This window comes from Monodelphis domestica, chromosome 5 (assembly GCF_027887165.1).
Source record: "Monodelphis domestica isolate mMonDom1 chromosome 5, mMonDom1.pri, whole genome shotgun sequence".
Classification (NCBI taxonomy): domain Eukaryota; kingdom Metazoa; phylum Chordata; class Mammalia; order Didelphimorphia; family Didelphidae; genus Monodelphis; species Monodelphis domestica.
In genome coordinates this window covers 199,079,672-199,104,225 of record NC_077231.1, presented here as the reverse complement: position 1 = coordinate 199,104,225, position 24,554 = coordinate 199,079,672, and the positions used below count along the sequence as shown (strand labels likewise).

Here is a 24,554-nt window from a genome sequence, read left to right as displayed (position 1 = left end):
AACTTCAGATTCAAAACCACCATGAACTAATTGACAGAACAAAACACCAATGAAGAAAATTATTCTATATAAATCATTGCCTGTGGATGATAGATTATGTATATTTGTTATATGAGCTTTGTTTTTTTATCTTATTTTACCCAATAGAGAGGTAGAAGACAGAGAAACAAATGCTGGTTATTTTAATAATAATAATAATAATAATAATGTCAGTATATGTAGAAAGTGGTCTGGGTTTGGTCCCTGTTCACATCTCATCTCTCCCTCAGGCAAGTTACTAAACCATTCAGTCTCGGTTTTCTCATCTATACAAAGGGGTGTTATGCTAGATGACTTCTAAAGCACCTTCCAGTTTTAAATCTATGACATCAAGATTTAATAAGAGTAATACAGTTAAACTATCTTGATGGAATAGCACAAAGTAGTGGGATGTGCCAGCAGCCAGAGCACAGGCCCGACCATGGACTACTAGAAATTCTGTTTATTCTGGCCTTCAGCTAGCAAGCTATCTTACCAGAATGAATGCTGGTAATCATGCTGATGTGCCAAAACTAGGGCAAAATCTAGTCTCTTTCAATAAGAGTTTTGTTCAAAGAATCTGTGAAAGGGAAACCAGGTAGTATTTATGGAAGTGGTATAGTATAGCAAAGATACTGTGATCTAGTGGAATATAAGTTCCTTGAGGACAAGGAACATTTTTATTCCTGTTTTTATGTTCCCAGAACTTAGTAATATGGTATGCACATGGTAAACATTTACTAAATGTTAGATGAATTGATTTGCATTAGTCTATGGCAGTGATGGTGAACCTTTTAGACATTGAATGCCCAAACTTCAACCCTCATGTCTCATGTGAGCCGCCAGTCTTACCCCAGACAGGGGAGGGAGGAAGCATTTCCATTGGGCTGCTGGGTAGAGGAGTGGATGATGTGAGAAATGTACTCAGGCAACCATAGAGAGGGGGAGGGGAGCATCTCCCTCCACCACTCATGCTATAGGTTTGACAAAATGGGTCTAGGGTATTGCTCTTTGGCTCTCTGTCTCCTGGTGAATCCTCTGGTAGAACATGATAGGAGGGCTAGCAAGTCTGGATTCTTTGCTCATTTGAATAAATGTGGAATGATGATGTTATGCTGTTACATTGTCTGGACCCATATTACAACACTGGGGAAGGTAGTTAGCAATGATCAGTGACATATTCAGCTTTGAGCAACATATTTGAGAGCTTCTACTGAGACCACTAGGGAAATAGGAATGGGGACAACTCCTACCTCTGATTGGCAGCTCTGTAAGAAAGCAGCCTATACAGTGCTTGAGCCTTAATGATGGCACTGAAGCATGAATTTTGGCAAATAGCACCATGTGTGGAATACATATCACAGCTTGAATTAAATGGACACTAAACATATGGCATTGTTTTCTGCATTTTCCAACACATGGGCAGTTTCTCACATTTTAAATTAACTGAAAATGAGAAGATTATGGACAAATCTACTTTGAGGATTAGCTTCTAGAAAATATGCTCTATTTTACATAAAGATTGAGGTTAAGATAGCTAATGCCCAATAACACAGAGGACAAAGACTTCTCAAAGAAATGCAAAAAGCCAAAATTGGTAGTGTTGCCTCAAAGAACATTATATATTATCTAGTATGAGTAATAATGATAAAACTTCTTTAATATGGGAGAAGATCCATTATTTCATTAATATAGGCACTTTCTTTGTCAATGCAAATCCCAGCTCTTTCATGATTTAGTAGATGGTTTCATGAATTCCTATGGCCAAAAACAACCATCACATAGTGACCAACAATGGTGTTATGGTTTTCTATGAGCTTAGTCAGGTCTTCAGATGATAAATATTCTGCAACCAGCTGTACTTGAGGTCTTTTTCAGCTTGGTTGGAGCTATTAGAGCTTGTTCTCTGATGGCATTGCCTAAGAGAGCCTAGAATCCCTATACAAGAAGAGACCTCAGAGTAGGGTGTAGGGAACTAGCAACATTTGTGTGGCACTTTACCATTATAGAAGTGATTTATGCATATTCTGATTTGCAAGACACTAAAGAGGGAAGAGATAGAGAATTTAAGCACTGATTCTGGTTGTCTATATGACTGCTCTGGCACAGATATTATAAAAGGAGAATAGATCCATGGTACCTTGTGACTGATGAAAGGTGGCTGGGATGGAGGGAGGGATGAATATCTTTTTCACAATAGCATTTCAACCAATGACTGGAGTAGGATCATAAATTTAGAGATGATCTAATATGACCACCTTCATTTTACACTTGAGAAACTAGCATCCCAGAGAGAAGAAAGTGCTTTCTTAAAGTCTCACATTGAGTAAGGACACAACAAAGATATGAATGCAGAATCCTTACTCCAGATTCAACAGGCCTCAGTGTACCATTTGTAGAAAACCTCTTTTCTTATTCTTCAGATTATGATTGATACTGAATTTTTTTCTTTAAGGAGGAAGCTTGACTATTTAGCATTAATCATGGAAGGAAAGGATAATTTGTTACAGTAATTTAAAATCTACAAGAATCAAGAAATGCATTTACTTGATACTGATGTACATGGGTAATTTTTGGATAATGGCTTAATTCTGGGTTTGAATAATTAAAGATAATATGAAATGGAAAATTAGAATCCAATTCTGATGTCCTCTTGTTACCTGGAAAATTTGCTTATTTTTTGAGAAAAAAATTAGTCATTAATTCTCTAAATGGAACCATCAAGGTGCTAGACTGAAGCCTTCTGCATTTATTTTTTTATGATAATTATTTAAAGGTAAAGACCAACAAGAGAAAGAAAAGAAACTAATAAGAATTTTCTATAATGCTGATCAACAATCTCAGATATGCAGAGGATACCACTCTGGTGACAGAAAGTAAAGAAGAATTAATTAATAAGCCTCTTGATGAAAGTGAAAGAGGATAGTAACACTTGGCTTGGAGTTTAACATAGAAACATCCACAAAATCTTGGCAACTAATCTCATAATTTCTTGGCAAATAGAGGGAGAAGAAATGGAAGCAGGGTTAGATTTTATATTCTCAGGAATAAAGATCATTGTAGATGGTAACTGTAGCCATGAAATTAAAAGATGCTCTGTGGAAAGAAGGTAATGGCAATTCTGGACAGCATACTAAAAAGCAGAGACATCACCTTGCTGACAAAGATTTATATAGTCAAAATTTGGTTTTCCCAGTACCAATATATGACTTTGAGAGTTAGACTCTAAGGAAAGCTAAATGCCCCAGAACTGGCTCTTTCAAAATATCATGCTGGGGAAGACTTTTGAGAGTCCCTTGGACAGCAATGAGATCAATTCAGTCAATACTTAAATTAATTCAGACTGTTCACTGGAAGGACAAATACTGAAGTTGAAGCTCAAGAAGACAAGACTTATCAGAAAAGATTGGAGGCAAAAGGAGAAAGGAACAATACAAGTTGATATGGGTAGCTAGTGTCATGGAAACAATGAACATGAACTTGGATGGACTTTGAGAGATAGTGGAGGATAGAAGGATCTGGTGTTCATGGGGTCATGGGGTCATGAAGAGTTGGATATGATTGAACAACAACATAATGCTGATCACACCTGTGTGGTAGAATAAAAGTATTATACATAGTCCTCTGCTAGTTGAAGCTAATAATGGGTAAGAACACTGAACTTGGAGTCAGGAAGACCTGAGTTCTAATCCTTATCAGACATCTAGATGTGTGACACTGGGCAAGTCATTCTACCTCAGATTCTTCATCTGTGAAATGGGGACAGTAATTGCACCAACATCCCCAGGTTATGAGGATAAAATGAGGTAATACGTAGAGTGCTTTATGCAAAATTTTGTTGTTTTAATAACTAAAAAGCCTCACCAGAAGGCCTTCCCTATTTATTGTTTCTACATATAGAGAATAGCCATACCAAATATCAAAGATAACTATGCTAATTATTGAAGTATTTCAAGCATCTTCAATGCCCCTTCTTCCTCCCTCCTTCATTCTCTCCTTGTTTCAGTATCATCCCCACTCCCCAGTATTAAAGCACAAACAGAAAAGAATTTAGAAGGACAGAAAAATGAAACCACAGACAAACAGATTCAGTAATACTTGGTTTGGTTGGACAAGTTTGACTGTTCTGCAAAGAACATATGTGCCATCCAAAGATAGCCATTGCTAGGGGGACTACTTCAGGGACCATTTGGAGATCCCTACTGCAAGGATGAGACATGTAGGCACAAGATTCAAGATGTCAGGCAACTGGGAAGGGGTTAGTTCTTCCAACTGATGCTTCCCCCCCACCAAAATCTGAGGTACATACACACATACACCATACACATGTATATATATATATGATTATATATATTTATACATCTATATCTATATCTAATCTATATCTATATCCATATAATCTATATCTATATCTATATCTATATCTATATCTATATCTATATCTATATCTATATCTATATCTATATCTATATCTATATCTAGTAGTAGTCTCTTGGAAGCCAACAATGACTATTGTCTTTGTGCATTATCATCTATTGATGTACCCTCATGTGGCTATGAAGTCCAAAAACTGAGGCACAGAGTGTGTGGCACATGGGGCCTGGGACGCCAGTTGTTACGGGAGGTGCAGCTGTGGCCTGGTGTCGGCGTTCACGCGCAGAGGCAAGACGTCAATGTCGTTCATCTTCAAAGGTGGTGGCGGCATGGTTAATGTGAGTATGCCAGCTGTTTCTGTCAGAGGCAGCAAGTTCTAGTTGCTTTGGTGTAATGCCAGCCCACTTCAAGTTTGACTTTAGCTGATCCTTGAATCTTTTCCTTGGTCGGCCTTGTTTCCTGAGTCCAGCTGACAGTTCACCATAGAATACCTGTCTTGGTATTCGCGGTGGGTCCTTGCGGATGACGTGTCCAGACCATCGTAGCTGGGTTTTGAGGACCATGACTTCGATGCTGGTGGAGTTGGCTCTGTCGAGGACTTCTTGGTTGGTGATTCGGTCCTGCCATTGGATCCTCATGATTGACGGGAGGGAGCGTTGGTGGAATTGCTCCAGCTGTTTCATGTGCTTCTGGTACAGTGTCCATGTCTCACACCGTACAGGAGCGAGCTGAGGACCACTGCGTTGTACACTTTGAGCTTCGTCGCAGTGCTTACACCGCTGTGTTGGAGGACTTTGAAGCACAGCCGTCCAAGTGCCTGGCTGGCCTTTTGGATCCTGGCATTAATCTCATGGTCTAGGGACCCATCCTTTGCGATGGTGCTGCCCAGGTACTTGTAAGTGTTGACGTTAGAAAGCTGTGGGCTGTCGATTGTAATGCATGGCTGGTTAGTTGGCCTCCCTGGTGCAGGTTGGAACCTGTTTTGCTGAGGCTGATAGTCAGGCCAAACAGTTTTGTTGCGGTAGAGAACCTGTCCACAATGGTTTGAAGATGATTTTCTTGGTGGGCCATGAGAGCACAGTTATCTGCGAAGAGAGCTTCCAGGATGAGTCTCTCTGTTGTCTTTGTTTTTGCGGTCAGGCGGCGAAGGTTGAATAGTGAGCCATCCAGTCAGTATTTGATGTAGACGCCCAGGTCTAGATTGTGAACCTTAAAAATTCCCAGACCCTACTTCATAAAATTGGATTAAGACCATTCCCCATCTGGGCAATGAACTCTGCTTAGATCAGGAATGTGAGAACTCTACTTCACCTACTTAAGTCTGCCCTAGGGGAAGATAAAGTTGTAAACTCTTTTCTGAACAATGAAAAGTACTTAAACCCATACTTATAATAAGGCAAAAAGTTCTTAAGATAAGTACCTATAAAGGTCAAGCAATTTGTGAATTTACAAGGAACAAAGAGCTGAGAAACTTACTCAGAGCTTTCCTAGTGTGAATTACTCAAAAATTTACACCTTCTTAGGTGTGGACTAAGAATGGTCTGTCCTTTGAAAAATGTCTACTGTGATTGGTAGATGGGAGAACTTAGAGGAGGTGACATAGGAGAAAATTCCCTATATAAGGACAGAACCAGTCTCTTGATAGAAGAGCTCTCAAAGGAGGCTGTTGGGAGAGACCTCTTGGGAAAGGCTCTTGAGGACAATCTTTTGAAGACAGTCAGAAGAATCCCTCTCTAGAGAAGGATGGCTGGCTGAACTGGTGTCTGAATCCTTGCTTGAACAGATCTTATGGTGAGTGATTAAGGACTAACTGATCTTTCTCTTAATACTCAGGTCTAGGCCATGTTGGCTTAAGGCCCTTCATACTTATTCCTTTCTTACTCTTTCTCTGTTTCTTTAATTCCTCATTGTTTTATTAATTAAATTCTCTATAAAACCCAGCTGACTTGGGTATATTTGAATAATTGGGAATATTTCCCTGGTGACCACCTTATATTTGACTTTCAAAGCAAAACACTGTAGTGAAAACATATTTCCTGAGGTCACAACTTACTCATCCACTCTTATATCTACTACAATTTAAGTCTTCCACTATTTTAATTACTACAGTTTATGACAACCAACCATTTTAACTGCCACAAGATCCATCACAGCATGTCGTAATACTTGGGTGAAGTATAGGTTGAATAGCATCAGAGCAAGGACACAGCCTTGTTTCATGCCATTGGAAATGTTGAAGCGATCAGAAGTCTCTCCACCAGATAGGACTTCCCCTGTCATGTCAACATGAAAGAGCTGGATCAGTTTGATGAATTTTGCTGGGCGACCGAGCTTGCTAAGGATCACCCACCAATGCATCCCTGTTTACTATGCTGAACACCTTCATCAGGTCTATGAAGACAATGTAGAGACTCAGGTTCTGCTCAAGGCATTTTTCCTGCATTTGCCTCACTGTGAAGACCATGTCGATGGTGCTGCGATCTGGTCGGAAGCCACATTGTGATTCAGGCAGGTTCTGCTCTGAAACAGATGACAGGAATCTGTTGAGTATAACACGGGCAAGGATCTTTCCAGCAGTGGAGAGTAATGAGATGCCTCTGTAGTTGTCACAGGTTGCTCGTGTGCCTTTGTTCTTGTATAGACTACGATAGAGGCATCTCTGAGTTATGGGGCATGTCTTCCTTTTCCCATATGCTGGTCAGCACTATATGGAATGCCTGAAGCGCCTTACCATTTAAGGCCTTGTACACCTCGGTTGGGATCCCGTCTTTACCGGGTGCCTTGCCTGTACTCATTTGTTTAATGTATATATTCATCCATACATATATAACCGCCCTTTAATTCCTCATTTCCCATATTGTAAAGGTAAAACTGTTGATGCTGGGAGTTGTACAGTCTCATTTGCTTTAGTCTAGCCACTCACTTCTCCCTCACCCTTGGCTTTTGATCTTAGAAGTAGAAGAGTTAAGAAAAGAATTAGAGAAATTTTGAGCTGGAAAGGAACTTCATACCACTCTGTCCATCACTTTTAGTATAGAGACGATAAAACTGAGGCCCAGAGAGGTTGAAAATACTTACTCAGGGCCATACACGTAAATAGTAGAATTAAGAAGTCAAAATTCTTTGGTTCCAGAACCAGTGCACTTCCCACCATACCAGGCTTCTACATCTGGGCCTGGGGAGTTAATATTGCAAGTAACAAAGGATGAAAAACCTATTCCAAAATTTGCCTTGGAGTCAGGACAGTATTTGGAATTTAAAATTAAGCAGCGATGCAGACAAAAGGTAAAAGAATTTTTGAAGTGCAGGTTAGTAAATAATGATGGGTGGTATAGCAGGGGGAACAGAAACTGATCTGAGAAGGTAAAGTCCTGGGAATGCTTTGCACCTGATCAGTGCTTGCCTTGTCACCAGATTTTCCCCCTATTTCCTTCTCACTCCCTATTCTCCTCTCCTAGCAAGCTCAGTCTTCAGATGTAGGATTTGACGCCCTCCTCCACACATCCTCCAGCTCAGACGCTTGCCCTAATTTCGCTCCTGCAGCTGCTGAACAATCAGATTGCGGGGTGAGAGAAGTGGCTCTTATCCTCTCTGTGATTCACACTTTTCTTACCCAAGGAAGTGCAGAAATTCCGGGCGGACCCGGCTTTTCAACAGACTGCAATTGCCCACAGCTTCCTCAAGATGGAACTTTCTCACCAAGACTAGGCTTGGCGGCGGAGGCGCGGGAGACTCCTTGCTAATAATCCCTAGCGAGGAGACCCGGCGCTAGCAGCGCCCAGAGCGCGTTCGGTGACTGGTAGTAATAGGTTTGGCTACGTCTTCGGAGCGCTTTGGGGGGGGGAGATGTTTTGATAACACCAAGAAAGGGGCGCGGGCGGGCGGGAACAGTGAGGGGGCGTGTTTCGATACAATCGATGTCAAAGGGAAACCTGAGGGTTCCGGCACTGAAAGAAGAGAGAAGTAAAAAGCACAGCCATGGATGTGCTGATGTGGTTTCCTTTCGTCCTGGGTCCAAACCCGACTCCGGATTTTTGGCTAATTACAATAAAACGGTGACCACTGTGACATGCCCCACCTCACCTCGCCTCATTTCACCTCACTTTACCTTACCTCATCTCACCTCACTTCACCTCACATTACAACTCTGCCCCAATTGGCCACCCACTTCTCCAGTTCTGGGGGTTTCAGGGAAAGGCTGTCTCCTGTTTACCAGGAGTAACTTCGCTTCCTTGAGTCCTTTGCTGCTGCCCGCCAGGACAAACAACCAGGTAGCGGCTTAGCACTCCGTGGGGATAAACTTTGATGGAGATTCGCACTAGCTAGTTTTGTTTATGAATATCTCAGGTCCTCAATTTTTTTAAGGTGGGGGAGAGAAGAAGATATTTCATTATTGTAATACTCTATTGTGATTTTATTTTTCCCCAGAGAGGTGATCATTAGCTAGGATTAGTACACCCAGCGATTATTATAACTGAGAATATTCTTGGTTTCCTGGGGGCGGATTCTTCCCGCCCTATTCAATTCCCATCCCATTCGCCCCCGCCCTCCCCAATGAAGCACTTCCCCTCCAGTTAGAGCAATACAACAGCTATGTATTTAACAGCCACATTATTTATCTCTATTCATTTTCTCTCCTTCCTCACCCTTTCAAGTCTAAGAGTCTTTATTTTTGTTGTAGGGTTGGGTAAGTGTGTCGTTTCCCCCCAGAACCATTTGCATTTTTCGTTGTTCCAGCTTCGATTTGGGTTGCAGAGATTTAGAAGAGGGGAAATCCACAACACACACTCACTCACTCAATTCGTGCGCGCGCGCGCGCGCACACACACACACATACTCACACTCACACACTCAAAACCCGCCTCGGGTCAGCTTCGTGACATCGGAATCCGGGGGCTTCCGAACCTCGGGATCTCTCCTCTGCATTCCAGATGTGACTCGCTTGGCACGTAACGATTGGCGATTATTCCGCGAGATCCCGTGCAGGGAAAGCTCCCTTAGCCCGTGGCCAGGCTGAATGGCTGATAAGAGGTGGATTAGGAGGAGAGTTAGACAGACCAATAGCTGCTGCCAGTGGGAGTATTTGTTATTCACATGGAAGAGACTTTGCGTTTTGCTCTGGAATCGCAGCCCCTTTCAGCACCAAGAACAGCTACAAGTGCAGCTCTCAGTCCCAGGCTCGCACAGCAGCGTGCCCTGACATGGAGCTGCAAGCAGCCAAGGCGGGCTTCTTTACAGCACCCTCTGCCTGAAATAGGGTAAGAATTTGATCGTGCAGGAAAAAACAAAAAAGAAAGAAAAAGAAAAAAAAGAGGAAAAAGAAAATAATCAAACGAAAAAAAATTCCCCTCCAGACCCAACAAAACGTTATATTTACAGAAAAAGGAAGATTTTCGCCTATTTTTTTTTCCTTTTCTTTTAATTTTGTAAATCCATACGGTGGGCCGCCAGTTGCACATTTCTTTCTTTTTGGAGTTTGGTGGTTGGATTTTCGCTGGGGACATGTATCTGTGCACCTAAAACACGGGTGGAAACGGGTGGATGGGGGTGGAGGTGGGAAGTGGGAGCTGGGGGGTGAAGGGGAGTGTGCATTGGAGGGTGAGGGGAAGGCAGGGCATCTGGGTATGGTTTTGTTTCTGTTGGTTATGCATTGCAAAGTAAAAGACTACCCCACTTGCCTTTTAAAATGTTCTTTTAAATTTTAGGTTGAAGATCTTAAGACAGAGGGAAGGGGCTTAGCTGTGAACTCCAAGGTTTGGTAAAGTGGTCCCAAAAAGTTTATTTGATGTATTTGGGGCTGAAAGATGAAGGGGAAGGGTGTGTGTGTGTGTGTGTGTGTCTATGTTTGGGGTGGGGAAAGCTCTACCTCGGATGGTAAGATGTGCCATGCAGCAGCATTTTAAGGAGCTCTCCCTCAGGCTACCTGCTCCGTATTATCTCCTGCATAGTAAGCTGACGCTATCGGGAAAGATACAGTGAGGGAATGATTTACGTTTGTTGTACAGAATTTACAGAAGGGTATTTCCGAAGCCAGAGGCTTCAATAGTGAATTCCGGGGACTTCTTGCCTTTCTTAGAAGAGCTGATAGGTAACTAAACCTCTCCCAAACGGGAGATATTGGGGCGTGGGGTGGGGTGGGGGAAAGTGGTGTTTGGGGCTCAGTCAGGAAAGCAGGCACAGCCCTTCTTCCTTTCCCTCCTCCCCTACCCTCTACCCCTTTTCCCCGGGTGCAAGTTTTGTCTATAGCTCTTGTCTTCGGCCATAGATTGCTCCTGATTCCATGGCGAGGTCGAAATTCCACTCCCCCCACCTCCCTCCGTATCCCCATCGCTCTCATAGATTGTGTGTGTCTTCCAATTGTCTTCTAAATGTGAAAACAGCCATGGCGATCTTGAGTGGGAAAAACAGGGCGCCCAGACGAGTTCCCAAAGACCCCGGTGCCCAGTTTTGCCTCCACTCCAAATCTATTCGGGGTTACCTGCGTGGGTTTCAGCGCGTCGGGACTGAGCAGAATAACGCTAGGCAGTCAGAACCCGCGGGTTATTAAACTGCCCCCCATGGCTAACAGTTTCCGAAGGCAGGGGACAGATGCGCAGCGTGGGGCTGGGAACTTAGAAAGGGACTGGAGAAAGGAGCGGACGCCAGACGAACGGGAGGAAGGAAATAGAACGAGGAGGACCTTTCCCACGTCCCTCCCTCAGCTCTAGCCCTAAGTCTAGCTCTCCTCTGTCCAGTGCCAGCGAGTCTTTAAGAACAACAAGAGAGAAGTAACAAGAAGATAGGGAAGGAAAAAGGGGAAATGGGGGCGGGGTGGACTGACTGTCATAAAATAGAGCCCTCTCAGCAACACAGAAAGCGAATGCATCTGCTCAGCGAAATAGCGCGAAGATCCCTTGAGGCTTGTTCAGCTGGTGAAAATATAATAGAATCACACGAAATACAGTCTGTCTGACACGTCCCGCTTGGTGCAAATGAAACGCAGGGGGGGCTTTGCCAGGCACCGAGCTGCGCAAGATGACACCCCCCGCGATTTGATGACGAATTGCTTCACTCGCTTCTCAAGTTTGTAGAACCCAGGGTCAGAGGATCCCTCAGTTCCCTGGAACCACCACTAACAAGGAATCTATCACAACAAAAAACCTCCAACTACCAAATAAACTCTGGCTTTGGGAGGGAATGCCCTACTTGTGGTTTTTAGGGGAGGGGGATTCTTTTCCTTGTGTCAGAGAAAGGCGACAGACCAAACAATTCGCAAGTGAATGTAGGATACCCCAAAATCAAGTGCAATAATTTGCATTGATTACTGACTTGATCTGATGCAAATCCTGCCAAGCATGCTGACGTTTAGAACTGGAAAATGCCTCACTGGCTCTGGGGGTGGATTTATGCGAGGGATTTTTTTTTTCCTCTTTCAAACTGTGGAAGAGCAATCAAATGATATCTTGCATTTTGTCTGAAGGAGGAAGGAGAAAGCAGAGAAAAGAGGAAGGGAACCACCAGTCAGAAACATAAATACTTATCATGCATAAACAATTTAATGTCTTGTCTCAAAGAAAAGTTCCATCCTTGATTAAGAGATAGCTTATCAATAACTGCAAAAGGGCAACAGAAATTATTTTACTCTAATTTGGCCACCTGCATGTGGATAAGTTCCTTGGAGACCAGTGTCAGGTGTACTGTGAAGTTCTTTTCTATATTCTTGAAACAATGATTATTTGTTTTGCTAATTTCTATGAGAAAGACCTGTGATCCAGCAGGAAAAGCTGAGCTAGACTTTTTAATACAAATCTTTCATGTCAAGGTAAATTATGGGGTACACTGTAGGTAAACTGTAAACAAAACAAAAATCAAAAATACATTGTTATGAATCAGTGAGGAAGAAATCGACAACAGAAGGCTCTCTGCAGAATCACAGATTCAAGAAAGAGGTGCTGAAAACATAACCTTTGAATGGCTTTAGGCCCAATTTGTCCTTTCTAAGCTGTACTAATTCTTTAGCACTCTGGCCCTTTGGCAAGCAAGTTGTAGGCAATAGAAAGAATCTGAAAAACATTGAATCCAAAAGGAAAGAAACAAGGGAGAGTTAAACTCTCTGAATGAATAATAGAGAAAGTTATAGGCTGTTTTCAAACTTGTTATAGGGCAGTTGCAATTTGGATAATTTGTATTTAGGGATTGTATTCAACTTGGCTGCATCATGGTGGCTTCCATTAGTGAAATACACCATTGTCTTCCAAGTGAAAGGAACAGAATTATAAACACACCTTTGGATAGCTATCAGTACAATGTGTTTAATTCTACTCTCTCTCCTCAGTCACTCTTCACCTCTAAGCTTTTTATTTTATTTATTTTTTAAATAGTATCTTACAGCAAGACCACCTTATTTAGTAGTTGAGTTGCTTTGGTAGGACAGTTAAAAAAAAACAATGTTGCACAGGGTCTACCTTTCAGCTACAGATGCTGCCGTTGATGTCCAGTGGTATGTATTTGTAGGGTAGATTTGCTTGAAAAAGCTATTGAACTCATTGCTATTCATTTGTTAGCTATGGATTTGATACAACAAAGCGATGATACTAGGTGTGTAGGTAATTCATATAGAGATGGAGAAGTCACTTTGTTTTGCTTTTGAGGGAAGTTTCTCAATTGAAATGAAATAGGAGAAGGGACTGGATCAAATTCTTTTTGAATGAAGCAAGAATTTGCCCTTTGATAGGATTTCAGGCTGTATTTCCCTTAACCGTATGGACCTGGATTCCTTGAGTGGTCATGATAGTATCAAAGATTCCCAGGGCCAGAAAGGATATTAAGAAATCATTTATGTCCCTAGTGACAGGGCCAGCCATCTCAGTGAATATAGGCTCCAATAGATTGTGGGTGGGATTTGAAGATTATTGCTTAAAGGCTCTCTTGCCTGAAAAATTTTCTCTACTGGTTTGCCATAATGAGAGACATACCAGTCATCAAAAGATTGTTTCTTGGAATTAAGGAAGATTAACTCTAGGTATCACTTTTTGCAAGAAAACAACAAAACAAAATAAGACAAAACAAATAAAACCCAGGTGAATTAACCAATCAATAATAACTATGATTTTTTTTAAATTAGAAATTAGCCACTTATCAAAGTTCTAAGGGAAATAAATACAGAACAGAGACTTAGATAAAGGGGAGGAACTGCCTATGAATGAAACAAAGGGTAGACCCAGATGGGAAAAAAACACCATGGGAAAATCACTCTTGTCTTCATTTTCCTCTTCATAGAGCTATTGTTCAGTTATTTCACTCTTGTCCAAAACATTGTGACCCTGTTTGGGATTTTCTTGGCAAAGACTGGATGCTAGCTCATTTTGCAGATGATAAAACTGAGGCAAAGAGGATTAAATGACTTGCCTAGGGTCAGACAGTAAGCATCTGGGTTTTCTTGGCAAGGATACTAGAGGAGTTTGCCATTTCTTTTGCCAGCTCATTCTGTGGTAAGGGTCAAATGAAATAATGAAGGTAAAATCCTTTGTAAACCGTAAAGCATTATATAAACACCAACTATGATTGTTATTGAAATGGTTAAAAGAAAGAATAATTAGAAAATAATCCATTGATATCAAGAGAATTTGGTGAATTTGAGTTTTGTAAGTTGATCTCACTCTGAAATTTAATTATTTTATTAATGGGCAGGATAGAATTCAGTCTGGGGACTGCTTTTTCCATTTAAAATATCCTTTTATTTTTATATTATATTTTATAATTTGCAATTGAGATAAATTTTTTGTAATTTCAACACAGAGATTCATTTGAGTTATTAAAGAATCTCAGAGCAGGAAAGGACCTCAAACACTATCTAGTCCAAGCCATTTCTGCACAGGAATCTCCCCTAAACATATAGGATAACCAATTAACTAGCCTGTGTTTAAAGACCTACAATACTGCGGTATTCATGAGCTTCTGGAGCGGTCCATTTCATCATGGGGGGATTAGCTTTAATTATTAGGAAGTTTTTTTCTTGTATTTGGTCAAATCATGGCTCTCTGCAATTTTCATCCATTGTTTTTCTTCTGCTCTTACTGACTATGCTTGCTTTCTGGGATCCAATCAAACCTAAGCCTTTTTTTGAAGAACAGCTCTTCCAGTATTTAAAGACGGATCATAGACATCATAGAGTCTTCTCCTTTTCAGGCAAAATAAGCAAAGTTCCTTTAAATTGATGCCCATAGGGCATGATCTTCAAGTCCACTTACCACCCTGCTTGGTGTCTTCTAGCTGCACTCTAGCTTATCAGTTTAAAAAATGTGAGCTTATTGACCACAATGGTTCAAGTGCCATTTGACTAGAGCAGAGTGCACAGAGTGCAATGAGACCCACTTTTCTCATCTTGGATATATTTTTCATTATTGCATCATAAGGTCACATTAGTTGTTATTTGGCTATGATTTCATGCTTCTGATTCAAATCATATTGAGCAGGTCCAAGTCCACTAAAACCCCCATGTCTTTTCCACAGAAGCTATTGTCTAAGCTCCCTGCATCCTTTTCATATGCACTATTGCCTAGATACAATTCCCTTTAGTAAGGATTTACTCCTGCACCTAGATGGTCTGCAGGATAGAATGCTGGGCATGGAATTAGGAAGATCTGAATTAAAATCCTGCCTCAGAGACTTAAGAGTTATATGACTGGGCAACTCACTTAGTTGCTGTTAGCCTAGGTTTCCCTACCTGTAAAATTGGTTAACAACAGTGCCAATCTCCCAGGATTGTTTTTTTTTTTTAAACCCTTACCTTCTGTCTTGGAGCCAATACTGTGTATTGGCTCCAAGGCAGAAGAGTGGTAAGGGCTAGGCAATGGGGGTCAAGTGACTTGCCCAGGGTCACACAGCTAGGAAGTGGCTGAGACCAGATTTGAACCTAGGACCTCCCATCTCTAGGACTGGCTCTCAATCCACTGAGCTACCCAGCTTCCCCCCTCCCAGGATTGTTGGGAGGATAAAATGAGATATTATTTGTAAAGCTTTTTTCAAATCTTAAAGTACTGTATAAATGTTAGTTATAATAATAATAGCTATTATTATTATTATTATAAGGCATTTGGGAAAGAAGTACAGTACTTTTCATTAGATTTAAGTTATTATATTTAATTCCTATTAAATTTTCTCTTATGACATTTGATCTCCTATTCTTTCTTGTTGAGAAGTGACTTGTCTAAGGGCATATAGCACTCAAGTTGTCAGTCACTGTAACAAGCTGTGAATGGAAGGTATCAAAATAGTCAGGAAGCAGAGTAATTATAGGATCTAAGAACTATAGTTGGAAGGCACCACAGAGGTCATCTAGTCTAACTACTTCGCTTTACAAATGAGGAAACTGAGGTCCAGAAGGTTAAGAAATTTGACCAATGTTACAAAGGTAGCAAGTGTCAGAGCTGAGATTATAATCTGGGTCCTCTCTCCACATTTATCTGTGATGCATTTGCTTGGGACTCTATAATGGAGTTGCTACCCTCCTACTTCAAGTTTTCTTTTTCTGATACTTAAAGAAAATTTGTACTCTAGCCTTGGTTCTTCCATTCAAATTAAATCAACTCCATTAACCTTTCCTTATAGGTGTTACTTCTAACTCTGTAATAACATTTTTGATTAATTGAATGATTTATTCATTGCCATCAAACATTTAAATACTTATTATGTGGGGTAGATCAGAGTTAGAGAAAAGTACAAATTTTAGGTAAGGAAGGTTTCTGTAACCATGGGATTTATAGTGTAGGATGAAAATTAGACACAGGAATAATTATATATACTATTATGTATGTACATTAGAGAGCTGCAGAGGAAAGTAGTATTTGAGAAATGAGGATTAAACTTCATAGAGGAGATAGTATTTGAAATGGACTTTAAAGGATTTGAAGAATTTCAGCATGCAAAGAAGGGAAAGGAGAGTGCTCCAGACACTAAGAACAAAAACTCAACAATGGTTAAACACAACACATGTGTAAGGGGCAGAGAATAGTCCAGTTTGGACCATAGAAAATTGAGAGACTTGCCAATGTAGGGTAGCATCAAGTATCAGAGGACTTTGGATATCAGACAAAAAAGTTTGATTTTTGTTTGCTAGGCAATAGTTGTCTGAAAGAGTGTGAGGAAAAGACATTATCAGATCCATGAACAAGGAAGACTAATTTGGTAGCAGGCTATTACAAGTGGGAATAGTATTCTATAAACTTTATTTAAGTATTTCACATTATTTCTTTTGATACAATATTCTTAATTCTTTATTGATTTTGCCTGCATGAACTGTAAATGTTTGTTTTCAGAAGAAAACAAAAGACCATCTAAATCAATCCTCTTTTAGTTGAGAAGCAAGACTACTTTAAACCAAAGCAATTCCATAAATAATCCTTGAAGGATTTAAAGCAAAGGTTTATAATCTTTTTTTTTTGGGTGTTTGTATTATGGACCCCTTTGGCAGACTGATGAAGTCTATGGAGTCCTTTTCAGAATACTGTTTTTAAATGCAGAAAATAAAACACCTAGGATTACAAAGGAAACCAATTACATTGAAACACAGTTATCAAAACATTTAAAAATCCCTGACTCAAGGGGTTACTGAGGTAAATTCTATCCAGTCCCCATGTCCACCTAGATTTGTCTTTGAATAAAGTCCACTAGAGGAGATGTACTTTGAAATGTTTGACTTGGGATCTCAGGACATAAATTCAAGCAATGGAAAGCCTGCAAAGGCAATGATCCATTTCCATTAGAATTTAGTTGGAAATGAATTAAGAAAAAAAAAAACCTTCTCTAGCTTAATCTACCATATTAAGTTAAAGATTAATCAGTCAATCAACAAATCTTTATTCAGCACTTACTGAATCCATGCTGTGTACTGAAGTTGGGAAGAGATCAATAAAAGAAAGGAAGCAGAGTTCCTGACTTTGAGGAGTTTCTAATCTAATTGGGGCCTGAGGAAACACATAGGAGAAAATTAGAAAGTAATTGTAAGGTGATATAAAAGCAAGTTCTGGGTAATCCAATCTGGATTTTAGACATAAGTGTCAAGGGAAAGCAAAATGATGGAGTGAGTGATTGGAGGGCCAGGCTAATCAGTTAAGGCTTCCTCTGAAGTATTCAAGTCCTTTATTTGTGCTCAGTAATAAGACAAGGCAACAGTTCTGTACAGGAGCGACTCTTTAGGAGCATGGAGTTGAACATCTCTGGGAGAAGTTAGAGTTGTGGAATTTAAGTGATGAGTTTTTTGAATGAACAAATACTACATCATGCATATTTACATCTTAGAAAATAAAAAGGGAGCTAAAAACTTAAACTATATTATAATGTATTTTACTGACAGTTTGAGTTCACTTTCAAGGAAAATGATAAGCCCAAATATATTCTAAAAATCAAACTAGATTTGGAGAAGGCTAGTCTGAACTAGTGAATACAAGAACTTAAAAACCTTTAAAGAACTTTAAACTCATTAATTTGAGAGACAAAGACCAAATGGATTTAGGCTAATAAGTTATCAACTACTAACATCTGCTTTAGTGAATTTAGAATTCTTTGTAATTAGCATACCATTTGTTTTTATGCAAAGTCATGTCTTTAGGATGTTTGAAAGTAGTTTGTTCTCATAAGTATTTTCCATAGTCTTCTTTAATCTTCTTTTTCCCATTAAGATATATTAGCTATGATGAACCTGTTTGGTCAACTACATTATGGTAAACTTTAGCCTGCTCTTATAGAAATTATCACACATTTTCATTAAGTAGAGTGAATTAGGGAGGTATAAATAATCTTTAAGTTCACTTCTAATGCTAAGAGACTGTGATATCTAAGGGATAAAGGTGTATCTGATTGAGATAGGAGCCAGTTGGTGATTGGTCTCCTCATAGTTTGTGGGAAGTTTTGTGTGAAATGGCTACAACTCTACGTTGTTGATTTTTTTTATCACTTTGTTAACTTTTTATATTAGCAATGTCTTATGTGACTCAGAGAATCAGAACAAGGACTGATAAAGAGAAATTATAGAGAAGCAAATTTGTGTCTTAGTGGAAGGAAGGCTTTCCTAAATACTAGAGTTTTCTGAAAATGAGATGAGCTGGATTGTCAGATAGTGGATCTTTCATCATTATTGAATACCACTTATTGGAGATATTGTAGAAGGGATTTATGCTTTGGACCAGAGTTGAACCAGAAAGCCTTTGAGATGATTTCTGATTCTAGGATTCTACCTCTTGAGAAACATTAAGATGCACATTTCAGTTTCAATCTGTTTTAAAATAATTTCAGGTAAAGTTTCTCCTGTCCTGTCATTCTTCATTCTAACTTTACGCATCTCACCTGAAGAACAGAAGAAAAACTACTTAATTCACCTTGGTGCCAGTGCCCATTGATCAACTTAATTAAAAAGAAATCCTCAAAACCAGGGCAGACTCTAATGACCCAGAGATGAAGGTAAAAGAAGTGAGTGCTTGGCAACAAGTCATTTTGCCATGTTAACAGGACAATGTCCAGTAGATTTGATGTATGGAGTACCATTCACATAGCAAACAAGCAGGTAAAATATTAGTAATGTGAGGCCAAGGAAGAAGTGAAAAGGGATATATGCAAGTATTATATATATTGAGAGTCTTGAGGGACTTTTAGAGGCCACTTTTATAGCTGTCAAGACTTTAGGTGTCTATTTGTTTTTAGTGTCCTGAAGGGAATGCCACTGAATTTGTTAAGTGCTTACAAAATAGCATACTAAGTACTGAGGAAACACTAAAGGAAAATGGCCTAATACTTTCCCTCCTGGAGATTGCACTCTAAGTATACAAATGTATACTGCTAAGGAGAATGAGATAGGGAAATCCCTAAGAAAATGTGAGGAGATTCACTTTATTTGGGAGGATCAGGGAAGGTTTCAAGGAGAAAATGGCTTCTGAGTTGAACCTCGAAGTGGTGTCACCTGAAATGCCCAAGTATATATATCCCTGGGTTCAGTATTTCATCTTCTCAGGGCTTGAAAGGCAAATAGTTTGGAGAAGCTGAGGCAACTGTCCCTCATGCCAGAATGTTTTTTATATTTGCCTTTTGGAATCCTTAGTTTCTCTAAAGACACAGTACACATGCCACCTTCTTTTTTGGTCCCCTGAGTTGCCATGGCAACTCTCCCTCCCCCTAAAAAACCCCTATCTTGTATTGGTTTTGCATATATGCTGTATTTATTCCTTATGCCAAATCTCTGTTAGAATATAAGCTTCTTGAGAGTAGGAACTATTCCACTTTTTTTTGTGATGTCCCCAGCACTTAGCACAATAATAGGCTCATAATGATTCCTTAATAACTAGTAGTTGATTGAATGATTGAGTGAATGAGTGTTGCCCATGGTTTGGACCAGGACAGACTTCACCCATAAGTGGATGGGATAAATTTATAAGAGTTTATGAAGCAGCTGGTTGAATATTTGTAGTATGAAGGGTTACCTGTGCAACTTTCCAACTCAGTTTGGCCTAAGTCCATTGTTAGGAAGTTGGTGAGGATCAAAGTAGCATTGTACCAATGGAAAGAGTACTAGCTATGGAGTCAGAGGACCTGGGCTCAATCCTACCTCTAATTCTTCCTATATGATTTTAGGTAAGTCATTTAACCTCAGTAGCCCCTTATTTCCTCATTTATAAAATGAAGGTATTGGATTAGATGGCCTCTGAGTTTTCTTTCAGGTCTAGATCTTTGAGAACCCATGGTTCTGTTTACTGGTGGTCTCAACAGCTAAAACGAGATATTGTGGCCAAATACTATGTTGTCACCTTCTCTATGTATTGGCTGCATCTTGCATATGTGATATGATGTCTCAGATTAATTTGTATTAACTAGACAGAAATTATTATAGAAAAAGGACTTTTTTTTAGTGTCTGCATACTCAATCTGAATCAAATGTGGCAAGCACAAATCCTATGTAATCTTAAGCAGTTTTAATAGAAATCTAAAGTACAGAAGGCAATAAGTGAGGGCTTTGCTGTCTATTGTATTGGTCAGACCATATCTGGAATATTGTGTCCAGTTCTCGAGGCCATATTTTAGGAAAGATGTTGGAAAACTACCCTGTCCCAGATGAGGATAACCAGGATCATGAAAGAAGCCATGTTACTCAAGAATCAGATGAAGGAAATGGGAATGTTTAGACTTGGTTGGAGTGGGGCATGATAAATCCCTTCAAAAATGTTAAGAGTTCATGTTGAAGAGTAATAACTAGATGTTTTCTTCTTGGTCTGTCAAGGGCAGAATTGGGCTCTTTAAAAAATTATTTAGAATATTTTTCCATGGCTACAAGATCCATGCTCTTTCCCTCTCCTCTTCCCTCCCCACTCCTGGAGCTGACAAGCAATTCCACAGAAGTAGGCTCTTTGGATGGGTCCATTGAGAGGTAGATTTCAGTACTTTGCCTCTTGTGGCCTATAAAATGAAGGGATTGGATTACTTGATCTCTGAGATATTCTTCTTGTATTTTATGATCCCAGTATGATCCTCAGCCTTTGTTTTGAAAATTAAAGATTTATGACTTTTTCCTTTAGTGAATACCTACTAATACTCTATTTTCAGGATAACTTCATTCAGAAAGCCAAGCTAGCTTCATTAGGGTTTCTCAAGGGCTGGATCTTTGAGTTAAGCTCACTAGGAAGTCATAGAGTCAGAAGAAAGAGCTGGAGTCTGGCTGGAGATGGGAGGTTCTGGATTCAAATTTGGCCTCAGATACACCTTACCTGCATGACCCTGGACAAGTCACTTAACCCCCATTGCCTTGCTTTTACTGCTCATCTGCCTTTCCATCAATATGCAATATTGATTCTAAGACAGAAGGTAAGGGATAAAAAAACAAGAGGGTGCTGGTAAAAGTGAATATAGTTGAGGAAGGTGGAAGCTCTAGGGTGGAGGAAAAGGAAGGAAATAAGGATCAAAAGGAAAAGGGCATGCCTCTAGAATAAAATGCAAGCCATTTAGCTTGGCATTTAAGGCTCTGTAAATTTTAGCTATTCCACCTTTCCAAACTTACCTCGTATTACTCCCACTCATATTCCCTATGTTGGAACGTAGAATACATAATGGCTATTCCCTATACTTGATGTTCCATTTTTACCTTTGTGGATTTGTACAGGCTATTTCCTTTTATGGAATATAACTTCTCCTCACCTACATCTCTCAGAGTTCCTCTTCCTTTGAGGCTCTGCTTTCTCTTATGTGGAACTTTTCTTGAGGAGCAGCATGGATGAATGGCTGGGGTTCTTGACTAGGGAGTCAGGAAAACCTGGATTTAAGTCTGGTCTCTGATGTTGGTTAGCTACATGGCTGTGGGCATGCTGATCAACCTCTCTGAATCTCAAATTCCTCACCTGTAAAATTGAAGTAAAAAACACCTGTCATACCTACCTCACAGAGTTGTTTTAAGACAAACAAATCGGAGTACCATCTAAACCTTAAAGTTCTACATAATTATTAGCTGGAGAATAAGGGTGTTCAAGGAGTAGCAACTCTCAAGTGAGGACTTGCCTAGCCCTTTTCAGGGCTGCTCATCCATCTTAGGTGACCAACTGGCATTCAACTCTCATTTCTGGCTCCAAAAAACTGTAGTATTAGCAATGGCCTCACCCTGGTAAACTATCTTGGCAGAGGGTAACTGATGGATCACAAACTGGTCAATGTGGAATGCATAAGGTGGTCATATGTTGAAGAAACCAAGGTCATTCACTGAATTCTGAGCCATTACTAGTCAACTTGACTTTGGTCTTGCCACTGGATTTAATGATTCTGGAAGAGTCAGTAAGGACCAGGACATTGTGAACTCTGTCTTACTTAAATCCAATTCATGTACAAGCCAAGATATAGCCCCATGGGGGAAGCTGGGTAGCTCAGTGGTTTAAGAGTCACGCCTAGAGACAGGAGGTCCTGGGTTCAAATTTGACATCAGTCACTTTTCAGCTGTGTGATCCTGGGCAAGTCACTTAACTCCAACTGCTTAGCTCTTAATGCTCTTCTGCCTTAGAACCAATACATAGTATTGGGCATGCCAATCAACCTCTGTGAATCTCAGATTCCTCACCTGTAAAACTGAAGTAAAAAATACCTGTTACATCTACCTCATAGAATTGTTGGTTACATAGTATTGGTTTCAAGGCAGAATATGAGTTTTTTAAAAAAAGACATAGCCCCATAATGACATTGGAACTCTTCGACAACAAAGGACAAACAACAAGTATTAGCTTTTGTTTTGATTCCATACTTCTCAGTTATTAGTGTGGATCAAATGGAATAATATATGTAAAATACTTTACAAACCTCAAAACACTACATAATGCACAATTATTATTATCATAGTCAATATTATTGGGTATTATTTCTCTTCAAATAATTTTGCATTTACTCCCCTGTATACATAGAATCAAAGAATTCCAGACATGGAAAGGACCTTAAAGTTCATCTAGCCAGTCTCTCAAATAACTAGCAGTTAGTGAGCATCTACTATATGGCTGGCACTGGAGAAATGAAGAAAGAGAAAATAAGGTCCTTGCTCTCGAGGAATTTGTGGTCTAATGGGGAAGAGAACATATAAATGACTATATACAAATGAAATGTGTGTAAGATAAATTGGAGATTATCAACAAAGATTATCAACAAACAATAAGATGAAGAGAATCCTAATTGAAGCATGAGTGCATACTCTGACCTTCCAGAAAAGTGTTTCTTGAAACTTAAGTTGAAAAAGAATTGAGCCTGGTTGCAATTTTGGAAATGGGATTAATAAAAATTAGGGTTTGGGTATTTTGTAGAGATTTTAAAAGAAAGAACTATGAAGAATCACAGGATTTTGAAGCCAGAAGGGCCTCCAGAGAAAATCTGGACCAGTATTTTCATTTTAGAGATGAAGACAGTGGGGCCCAAGGAGCTTAAATGGCATCAGTTGCCTAGTTAGTAAGTTTATAGAACTAGGTCTAGAACCATGAACTTCTTCTCTGTCACTTCTTGCTCTATTCCAGAATGCCTCTTGGTATTATCTTTGTAAAATAGGCTAAGTAAATTCCTACATAGGCTCATAGGTATAGGTTTTTTTTTTTTGTTTGTTTGTTTGTTTAAACCCTTACCTTCTGTCTTAGAATCAACTTAGAACTATGTATTGGTTCTAAGGCAGAAGAGTGGTAAGGGCCAGGCAATGGGGGTCAAGTGACTTGCCCAGGGTCACACAGCTGGGAAGTATCTGAGGTCAGATGTGAACCTAGGACCTCCCATCTCTTGGCCTGGCTCTCAATCCACTGAGCCACCCAGCTGCCCCCTCATAGGTATCATTTTGAAATGAAGGAAGCTCCTTTTGTTCAACCTAAAAACGAGTACAAGTTCAGATTATTTTAATTCAGATTACTGGAGAAATATTTGATTGTCCTCTGGGCACATCTCAACATGACTACAGGAAAAAGAAGGAAACAGTCACAGAATAGAAATCAAGTAGGGGATCAGAAAACAACCAGATATTAATTGGTGAGGAAAAAGGACCTAATTTCAGGTCTGGGAACTGTATAGATGAGTTATCAATGGACATTAGGTTAATCAGAATGACAAAACAAGTCCATAGAATACTAGACATTGAGGCCTGAGGTCTGAGATGTGACTGAGTTCTTGTCTATGCATGAATCCACTCTTCAAAAATCAAGTGACCATCTGGCTTCAGATTGAGTGTCCCCAAAGGGAGGAACTTGGTATATTATAAAACTGTTCATTTCATTTTTGCAAGCTCTAATTGTTAGGACTTTCTTGGTCTAACTTCTGAATTTTATCTTCTGATAACTACCATAAATGCTTTCCAGTTTTCCTTTCTGGAGCTTCACAGATTAGGGTTGTTCCATCTTTCAAAGGACTATTTTTTTAGTGACTAAAGACAGTAATCATACTTTTGCTAAATCTATTTTCTAGGCTCACCATTTTCAATTTATTAAAGTAATCCTCATCACAAAGTCCTATCATCACTCTTCATTTGACTTTAGAAATTCTTCAGTTCAACTTTAGAATTTTTCCCTTAATTGCATTGACACTTGAAATTTTATTGACATTTCAAATTCTTTTGCATTACTAGTAGCATGTAAGTGCCTTGAGGACAAGGATTGCTTTTACTTTGTAAGCCCTGTATCTAGTGTAGCACCATGTACATAGTA

The 24,554-nt window shown here is 39.7% G+C and overlaps 1 protein-coding gene across 2 annotated transcripts in view; it reads left to right on the top strand.

Moving 5' to 3' along the window:
* Positions 1 to 9,071: 9,071 nt before the first annotated feature.
* GRM8 (glutamate metabotropic receptor 8) overlaps positions 9,072 to 24,554 on the top strand; it is a 1,023,203-nt gene continuing 1,007,720 nt past the window's right edge. Inside the window, exon 1 of one of the 2 annotated variants that reach the window (XM_001365949.4) lies at positions 9,072 to 9,650. The gene's annotated coding sequence lies outside the window, so the exon portion shown is untranslated. Of the gene's footprint in view, positions 9,651 to 10,285; positions 10,481 to 24,554 lie in introns of those variants that run through there. The other variant, XM_056799656.1, reaches the window with a different exon arrangement.